A 9,713-nucleotide genomic window follows, 5' to 3' on the forward strand; every position below is an offset into this window, starting at 1 on the left:
TAGGGAGGCAGGGAAGGCGAATGGGTTCTCTCTCAATCATTAATTATCTTGTAAGTACTATCGTTTCTTGTTTAGCCCTAACTTGTGAACTCGAGCTAACATAACCCACACCTCTTACTTAGGGAAACGGGCCGGGCCGCGAATGGCCAAGGGCAAGGTCAGGTCTTGCTCAGCTTCTTATAGAGGCTTCAGAATCGCTGCTTGCTTGAGTTGACCGACCCTAGTAGTCTTCTTGCGCTGATTTCAACGCGCAGATACTGCCCTGCAGGCTTTCCCGAGGGTAAGCGGCAATTTCTCGCTCAACGACCATTGCTCAATGTTATGACACTCTCTTCTTTGTAGGAGGTTAGGGCTCCGCGGTATTTGCGGTGTTCCTCGCTAGGCATGAGCACCGCCATCGACATCGTGAGGAGGTCCATCCGAGCCATACCCGCTCTCGACCTCTAGCATCACGGCAAAAGTAGGTATCCCTACTAGTCGAGGCACCCCAGTAGTGTAAATGAGTGTGTGGCCGATACCCGATGTAGTAAACGAGGCAGGTGCAGGCTTTGCAAAAGCTTCCTGCTTGGGAAGTGGAGTAGGACGGGGAGTGTTCTCAGCATTCCCTTTTTAGTTGGAGCCCCGCTTGTGAATCACCTGGGTAGCAGACCAGCCAGCGCCTGATATGGCTGAGAGACGGACAGCGAGTTGAGACGATAATAAGGATCAATTCGTGTAGTTTAACGTCAAGAAAGGTTCGGGGGCATGTAGTAGTAGTAGCAGTAGTAGTAGTAGTATTAACGCCTTGGGGGTACTAAGGCTTTACACCCTTTCCTGATATCCCTTGGGTATGGAGGCGGGCTGATACTAGAATAGATATAAATATAGGTCCAAAGTTCCCCTAATTCCAAGTTCCCTTAATAATATCCATTGCCCAAATAGCTACTCGCGAATTTTCTTGTGGGTAAAAACCTAGTATATACAACTGTTCCTATGTATAGCTGTTTGCACTGTGTATGTTAAGGCTCAGGGGAGCATGGATTTCAAGGCCTTACTAGTGTAGTAAGGCGTGGAGGTTATTATCTTCCTAACTAAGGAAGATATGGTGGTTCAAGGCCTTTTTAGGGCTTAGGGTAGCAGGTAAGAAGGCGCGTGGAGGTATAAAAGTCCTAGAGGGGGGTGCTGGAGGTTGTGGCTCCGGGGGGAGCGTAGATATCAAGGCCTTTTTTGTATAGAGAGGCCAAATTTCGACGTGGGAGTTATGGTAGGAGTAGGATTCAAACCCACGGCCTTGGATTCAAGGCCCCCGGCCACTCCCACCCGGGGGCATGTAGTAGATAGGAGAGAGGAGGAGCGAGCAGTAGTATCAAGTACCGTGCGACTTAATGACCTCAGACTTAGAGGGATTATCGGCCCCAGTTCTGGTTGATTATATCCTAGTTTGTTGACTATTTTGAGTCAGCGTCTATACAGTAAAGTGTATCTGGCCACAGTACTATACCTGATTGAGTCCACCCTTCAAGATGGGTCAGGATGAAGACGAACTCACGAAGGAAGCATGGGCAGCAAGCGGATATAATCCTAATCTGCCACTTTACCCTTTGGCTCCCGGAGGAAGTCGACTTATTCTTTGCGTTGGCAATGGCGATAGGCCGCCAGCCGCCAGGGGATAGAAGGGTAGAGTCTGACGAGGACTTGGTGACTCTCCTGACCGACAGTCGAGGTGGAGAGGCAAGCTGATTATTGATGGCAGAATCTGACATGCTCGTGGTCGAGGTATAGCCGGGATATCATGGCCAATGTGTCTGCGACCGACGCCCTATTTCCAAGTTTCTATACCGGCAAACACCGTTGTCACGACGGGGACAGGAAGGTAAGAGGAAGAGCAGATGGTACAGGCGAAACACGAGCCGTAGAGACATCGAAAATAGCACATGTCGCATGCTTTGACCTTGGACGACGATTTTGTTTCGATGACCCAGGTGCGGGCAGGATTTGCAATGATCAGCGGCCCACCGGTAGGTAACCTTGAAGATAGACTGGCTGTCAGTTTGGAGCATCATTAAAGGAAGTCGGATGGGTAACAGCTACCTATTTATTCTTAGGTATCTTGTCGGCTAGACCACAAGCGGTGTAAGACGAGCATCCCTTCTCAGCAGTTGTGAAGAGGCCGCACTATTCTGGTAAGGTAAGTCTTCGGACTCGAGGGGCGAGAAGGAAAGACAGGACGCAGGGAAGCCTTTGGGGGTGTAGTCCTTGCTGTAAGATAATACTCATCGTAGAAGAGTGAGCTTGTTCCGTCCGTACCTGAGATCACAAAGAGAGGATGAGCTAAAATGAGCCCGAGCCTCTCATGGCCGGTTGACTGCCCTGGGCCCTGCCTTGCACGGACAGATTCCGTCGCAGGGAGTCGTTCTCGCCGGCTCCGCGCTGAGTCCGGACCTCGTGAAACGTCTCAGGAAGGAAACGGTCCTGTATTTCGGTACATATACGTAGGGCGCCGCAACTAATTGCCCATACCCATCTCTGTACCGATACCGCCGGAGCAGGAAGAAAGTGGAAGAAGAGTCGTGAGGTCTTGCGGAAGAGAAGAAGTAGACCGAGAACTAGAGATATAGAGAAACAGAAGTAAAGAGGCAGATTGACAATTAGAAAAGGGAGTGCAGAACAAGACAGACAAGAAGGAGGATAGTAAAAAGGGCATATATAAACAGGAGAACAAGTAGGTGGAGAGAAAGGATCAGGAGCTGTAGGTCCAGGTAGAGGTGCAGGTTGACAAAGGGGAAGCAGCGGCGGCGGTCGTCTTGGTGGTGGTGGTGGTGGTGGGAAATGGTAGGTCTGCGGACCATAACAAAGGCATGAAAAAAGTGCAGAGAATGGAGACATGGAATATAGAGACAAGAATCAAAGTATATAGAAGAATCACCTAAGAAGACTGCTAAGAGAAGTAGTATGTGAGAGAACAAATGATAAGCGAGTGACAAAGAGAAGAGAAGAAGGCTGTAGGCGGCTTCAGCCAATTTGTATACAGCCGGCGGAGAACGAGCAGAAAAAAGCAATACCAACAATGCGGTTTGTACAACCCACCAACAACCTATCAACAACCCACCGCCAACCCATCGCCAACCCACCGCCAACCCACCGCCAACCCACCCTACCGGTGCCTGGCACCTGCTCATTGAATAGGTAACACAAAGGTAGGTACTCCGTAACACAGCACTTTGCTTCGTCCTCAGCTTCGCCCTCAGCTCCGGTTGCGTTTTCTGTCCTTTCGCTTTTTCTGTGTGACTTCAGCGGGTCAAGGTTTTGACTATATATGAAGGCCAGAGATAGTCAGTAGTTCTTTCCGGCATCCTGTCGAGTCGCTGACAGCGCTGTCAAGCCACATCGTCGAGGCAAAAAGCTCGGCTTCTGGGCTCGTTTCACTGTCGAGAGGTGGACCCAGAATATTCAATATCGTGCTTGGAAGTTTACCGCTTTTATGCTGTATGAGGTGCATCGTTCGACTTCTCTTGGAGTCATGCGAAGTCTGAGCGTGAGAATGGAGCATTGCGATCCCCAACTGACTTCATACCAGTGAGATGTGGCGAGTCGTTGGTAGTTGAAGGTCAAGAATACATACCATACGTACGGCACGCTGCAGCTGCTATACTGTCGAAGCAGAGAGGAAGATAATGATTTGTTGTATCTAGCTAAGGAAGCCTATATAGGCCTGTGGGCTGAATAAGATCCTAAGCAAGGTGTACAGCGGGGCGAGCAGTATAGTACGCTCCGACATATACCAACCCCCGGCATACTGTTGATCCAGGCAGAGCTGCGATCGAAGAGTAACCCAACTACTAGTGCCAAGATAACACAAGGAGGGAAGCAGGGGCAATTCCAAGGTTTACCTGGCATCGAGATGGAGGGGAGGCAACTAGTAACAAGACTTTTAGAGCTCGCTGACGTGGAGGCAATTATCCTTGGTGGTGGAAATACGCACCTCTAATGCCGAGGCATGACCTGGTTAAGAAGCTGCTGGAGATGGCAATCCAATTAGCCGTTCTGGCTCTTTGCTAACCATTTTGCTAGGTTGTAGTGTTACCTGCTACCTAGTCTTACGCATCAACTTCATCAACGATCTTGTCCACGAAACCCGGCAAGACGTTCTAACTCCCCAAGATGCGCGAGTCCTGCTAGAGTGGTTGAGTTGACACTGAATGTCAAGCTTTTTAATTCTGGTAAACGCTCTGGTTGAGTGAAGAATTATCATCACGGCTTCCAGTCATGGGTTGTATACTCCGTATGATGTTTCATATCAGGACTGCTTTAATGGTCGCCTTCCTTGTTTCAGGCATGGTATACCCAACCCCGGCCAGCTTCGAGAAGTGGAATCATCGTCTGCTAATCAATAATCGTAAATAAAATCATTGAAACCAAGGAAGCGCTTAAGCACCGGTTCGGCCACCAAGCCTAACGCTACAAGCAAAATCCACGATTAGATGACAAAATGCAGTCGTTGACCTTGTGGGCTCGAGCTGCTATTCCCGCCTACTTCTGCTGCTCCGCTTGGCTGACTCGCTGAAATGAATATTATTGATCTCTTGAATGGATCGTGGGAGCAGGCCATTACCAGGAGAACAGGGTGTTGATTTAATTAAGAGAAGGAAGCAAAACTGGAGTGGTCCACCAGGTCAAGACAAGTATTCCAAGAGTTGATTTAGTAGTAACCACGTGAGGTTTAGGCTACGGCTACATTGAGTATCAAGTCTCTGAGAGAAGATGGTTCTAACTGATTTAAATCAAATCTATTGCTGAATGAAGAAAGCTAGCGCTAGGTGAAATGCTCAAGTGCACTCCAGAGAGTGTGTAGAGCGAGTAGATGCAGATACGTACATATAGAGTTAGCTGAAGTACATGTATCTAAAGAACAGCAAAGGAAATAGGTGCATTGCTTACCTCACAAACCACACCCCGATGTCGGATAACCCATGCCCGTTCCCAACCACCCAACCGGGGCATAGAAAAGATGTGAGAGGGTCAAGAGATGTAACGGGTTATCCCACGCCCGTACTAGAAGAACGTCAGCTAGCATACACTCAAGTAGAAACCTAGAGGGGAGTTACTTACTCTACATCTCACTCTCACACCCGGCAAGGAACCCAGCCCATCCCGTCCACCCTCCTTAGGCTATGGGTGCTAAATGTTAGTGAGTGCTAGAGGTTAGTGAGACATTGAAGCATTATGAAATGTGTGAGATGGTTAGTTCCTAAAGGTTAGTGCCCAGGCCCTTCCCAACCTGCCCGACCTTGGCCTGGGATTGGAGATAGATAAGTGATTGCAGCATCATTAGCATGATCAGGAGTTAGCTTGCTGTTCAAGGGTAGATGAAGTGGGTTTACTTACTGTGTCACAGGACGCTAGACAGCCAAGAGGCTTTCTTCCCATGCCCGTCCCTGCCACCCGCCAGGACATAGGAAAGAAGAAGTAGAGGGAGGAGAGAAAGAAGAGAAGATAAGAATAATTGAAGATAAGAATAAAGAAGTTTTTGGTTGAGAGGGTCGGGTGACCCGAGTGTAAGTGAATGAAGTCGTGAATGTAGTCGAAATCCGGGACGGTGAAGTCGAAGATGGGGTATCGGTTCGTTCGTAGTATCGTCGTGTATCGGTTCGCTCGTAGTCTCGGTTCGTTCGTTCGGTCTCGTAGTATGGGGTTCGCTTGTCGGCATCGGCTCGCTCGTCATCGGATCGTTCGTATACGGTTCGCTCGTAGAATTGGTTTGTAGTAATGGCTCGTTCGTAAATCGGTTCGTTCGGGTCTCGAATCGTTCGTCATCGGCTTGTTCGTGTAAGGGTTCGCTCGTAGAATCGGTTCGTTCGAAGTCTCGGATCGTTCGTCATCGGTTCGCTCGTTCATGGAGATTTAAGATCGAGAAAAAGTCGAAGTAGAAGTCGAAGAAGAAGTCGAAGAGTGTCGGAAAGCCCATGCGGAGCACGGAAGGACCTAAAGCAGAGTCAGCAGTGTCCAAGAAGGGAAAACTTACAAATGGTCCCAGGCCACTCCCTACCGACCCTGCCGGACCTGGGAGGAGACTGGAGACTATCAAGGTAGGTTAGCTCAGTTCGTTACAGGAGGGATGGATACTTAGCTGTATTGTACAACTACAATGTGATTGCTACATTGTCTATTGACCACTAGCTATCTATGCAAGACTATGTACAAAGGATATAGAGCAAAGGCATGAGGTAGGATGAGGAAGGAGAAGAGGAAGGGATGAAGTGAAGTAGGAAGAGGAAGAGGAAGGAGGGAAGAAGGAATTGGGGAAAAGAGAAGACTAAATAGGCTGGGAAGTGCTGAGAAATCAACAGAGCTGACAAATAGAACGAGAATAAAGTTTCTGGACGGGCCGGGTCAGGACAGGGGACGTAGGAGAACATCCTAAACATTCCGAAAAGAGTCATCGACGTAGGTTTACGGATCGGAAAGAAGAAAGCTTAATGGCGAGAAAAGGGTATGTCGGGAGAAAACGGATACGGGAAGATGAGAAAGCCCTTAGAAAGAAAGTGGAAACAAAGCTGCGTAATGATTATGTTGTCAGAAACTTGTTAAGCCTATGATGAAGCTGGTTAGGGCCAGAGAGAGAAGCTGGCAAAGGAAGCTGAGAAATGGTGCAAGGGGAGGTTGCACGAAGCGTTATCTCCCGAAGCTCAATTTACCTACACTCGCATCGCTTGTTTTCTACAGCTAAACTTGACTGACAAACATTTCCAAAGTCTACAAGTGAAAAAGCTTAGAAATGCCAAAAAGACCGCATCTATGCACGAGAAGATTCTCTAAATCTAGAATACTAAATCCTAACTCCAAATGCCAGAGCTACAATGAATCTATAGAACACAGGACATGAGGCAAGAATTGACTTGATTGGATAAGAATAAGCTATGGAACAGAGCCCAGGCCGCAGCCCAACCACCCTACCATGTGTGGCCTGGACAGAAGTGAAGGAATGGGAAGGACGAGAGAGATACAAATCAGTCTGAAGTGCACACCAATGCGGACGCTCAAGCAGACACAATGAAAAACAGGCCAAGAGATAACAGAACCAGGCCCATGTGGCCTTGAGAACAGGAAAGGTGTAATGGAGAAGACAAAAGGGAGAAGGGAAGGGTATGACGTGGAAGAAGAAAATGAAAAGGAAGGATAAGAATGAGACGGGAGGACCAAGAAGGCAAGAAGAGACGGATAAGGATGATAAGAACGAGGTGGTAAGTGTAAGGAGGAGGTAAGTATAAGGAGGTAAGTATAAGGAGGATAAAGATACAATGGAAAAGCAGACCCAGAAAGCAAAACGCCAAACGCCAGAACGCCGTAAAAAGCAGACCCAGAAAAGCAAACCCAAACGCCAGTGAAATGCAAAGCAGACCCAAAAAGCAAAACGCCGAACGCCAGAAAATGCAAGCAGACCCAAACGCCAGAAAATGCAAAGCAAACCCAAACGCCAGAAAATGCAAGCAGACCCAAACGCCAGAAAATGCAAAGCAGACCCAAAMAGCAAAAMRYSSAASGCCAGTGAGATGCAAGTAAAAATAGAAGATGCAAGTAAGGATAGAAGATGCAGGTAAGAGTAAAAGATGCAAGTAAGAATAGAAGATACAGAGAAAACAAGACACGAAAGACCCAAGCAAGAAACAGAAGGCCCAAAGGGAAAGCCAAGCAGACACTCAGGGGCAGGATGAGGAATGGCAGAACAGAGCAAGACAGTGGAGACGAGGCAAGTGGAAAGGGAGATGCTCAAGGACGAGACACAGGCATAGCAAAGCAAGATGGCAGTGAAAACAGGGCAAGGGAGAAGGGAAATGCTCGAGGACAAAATCAAGGCAGCACAAGTCAAGAAAACGAAGCAGTCGCTCAAGAGTAAGGTCGAGCAGACGCTGAAGCAGGAAAGAGAAGAAGACTGGAGCGCCAGAGGCAGGTAAGAATAAAGATGCAAATGCAAATCCAAACCTATCTAAGTGCAATAAGAATAATAAGGATAGGTAAGGATGAGTGCGAATGCAAAGATGTGGAGGAAGAGAAGTCGGAGAACGCGAAAATCAAGACGCAAGCGGGTAGTAATGGCGCGGAGGGAGTTCGCCACTGCAAAAGATCAACTTGCTGCGCGGGATCAACTCGACGGGCGCGATGTTGTTGGTTGTTGGATTATAGTTTGTGATTAGGTTTGCGCCTGCAGGTGGTACCCGTCATTGGCCCTAGTCGGAATAAGCTTTTGATTCTGCAGTGCTGACCAATTGCATTACAAATTCAGAATTAAGCTTTCGGCGCTCGGCAGCACTAGCGACCGGCGCTGTCAGGTATACGCCACCTGCATGATTCGAGACAATTGGTTCAATTTGGTTGATTGCGCTGATCTGCGCACAGGATCACGTAAATTGAGGGATGTATTTTTCGCACATATCTCTAGATTACTAGCTGGGCTTGATTAAACACAATTTTCGACCGCTTCGTTGCTAGATCATGCTCTGTTTGCAGAGCCATCGAGATTGGCTGAATAGAGTTGATCCAGGTCGACCTCGAGACGCGACGTGTTTCCAGGGACCAAATCAGAACCGTGGGCGACCACAATTAGGAAGGCACGCGTCCTCCCGCTACGTCCAGCGCGTCATGAAAGTCTACAGTATGAAGTTTACCAATTTGCGAGTCGAGAATGTTTGCGTTTGCCTCTAAAATTCCAGAGCCCAGCTTCGCTCTAATTGTTTTGCTATTTTTCGCTCCGTCATCCTTCCTTCATGTATTTCTCGGTCCAAGTATTGTATGCGAATTCGTCTCGGGGCAATTACTGGTACCACTCTGTCAAATGATGAAGGCCGGTCGCTCTGTTTGTCTTATGCAAGAGTCCCACAGACCTCATCAAATTGGGTATCTAACGCGTTCACTCCTCATGACTCGTGTACATAGTGGCTCTTGTGCTGAAAGGCTTGATTTATGTACATATTTCTTGCTCTTTTCTGCTTTACCAAGGCTCCATGCACTCATCATTCCTTGTATGCCCGCTTCGTGTCATTAACGGCTCCAGGTCATATAGGTAGCTCGCCAGCGATTAATCAACAAATTTCATCCACGGCTTCGTGAATCTTAGAAGTACGTGCATAGTAGTAGTGGTTCCTCATATCTAGTTCATAGTAGCCAGGATATGCCTGTGCAGATAAAGCGTGGCTCCGCCACACACAGCGAAGCGTCGTTATATATAACCGCACAAATTCCAGTCAAGGTAACCAAGAGGTCATAGCCATCTAGTACTATCGCCCTGTCGCTCCTCTTCATAAAGCTGGCTGTATAATTCTTTCTAGTAGGATCTTTAACGCTCTTTTTGCTTTGTATAGCTTGGCGAGCTCGCTTTTACCTAGCAACCATGTGCGGAGTTTAGATGTGGCCGGACTAAAATCATTCGGGTGTGGGTGATTCACGAGCCCCAAGTAGTTGCTACCTTATTAGACGTCACCAGAACAGTGAAAATAGTGGAAAACTAGATTATCGATCAAGGAACGGCGCTATGTATCATTAATGTACGGCAGAATGAGACACGAATACATCGCTATGGAGATTCGCCTTGCCCAGCTCCTAATCCTGATATCGGAGCCTCGTATAAACAATGCCAAGCAAATACAAAAAAGACAAGACTCCGATACCACGAGGTAAGCCGACCAATCAAATAAACAAGAAGAAAAGGAACAGAACAGAAGAAAGTTCATGGGCTACGA

The sequence above is a fragment of the Aspergillus mulundensis genome (genome assembly GCF_003369625.1).
Source record: "Aspergillus mulundensis strain DSM 5745 chromosome Unknown scaffold_1, whole genome shotgun sequence".
NCBI lineage: Eukaryota > Fungi > Ascomycota > Eurotiomycetes > Eurotiales > Aspergillaceae > Aspergillus > Aspergillus mulundensis.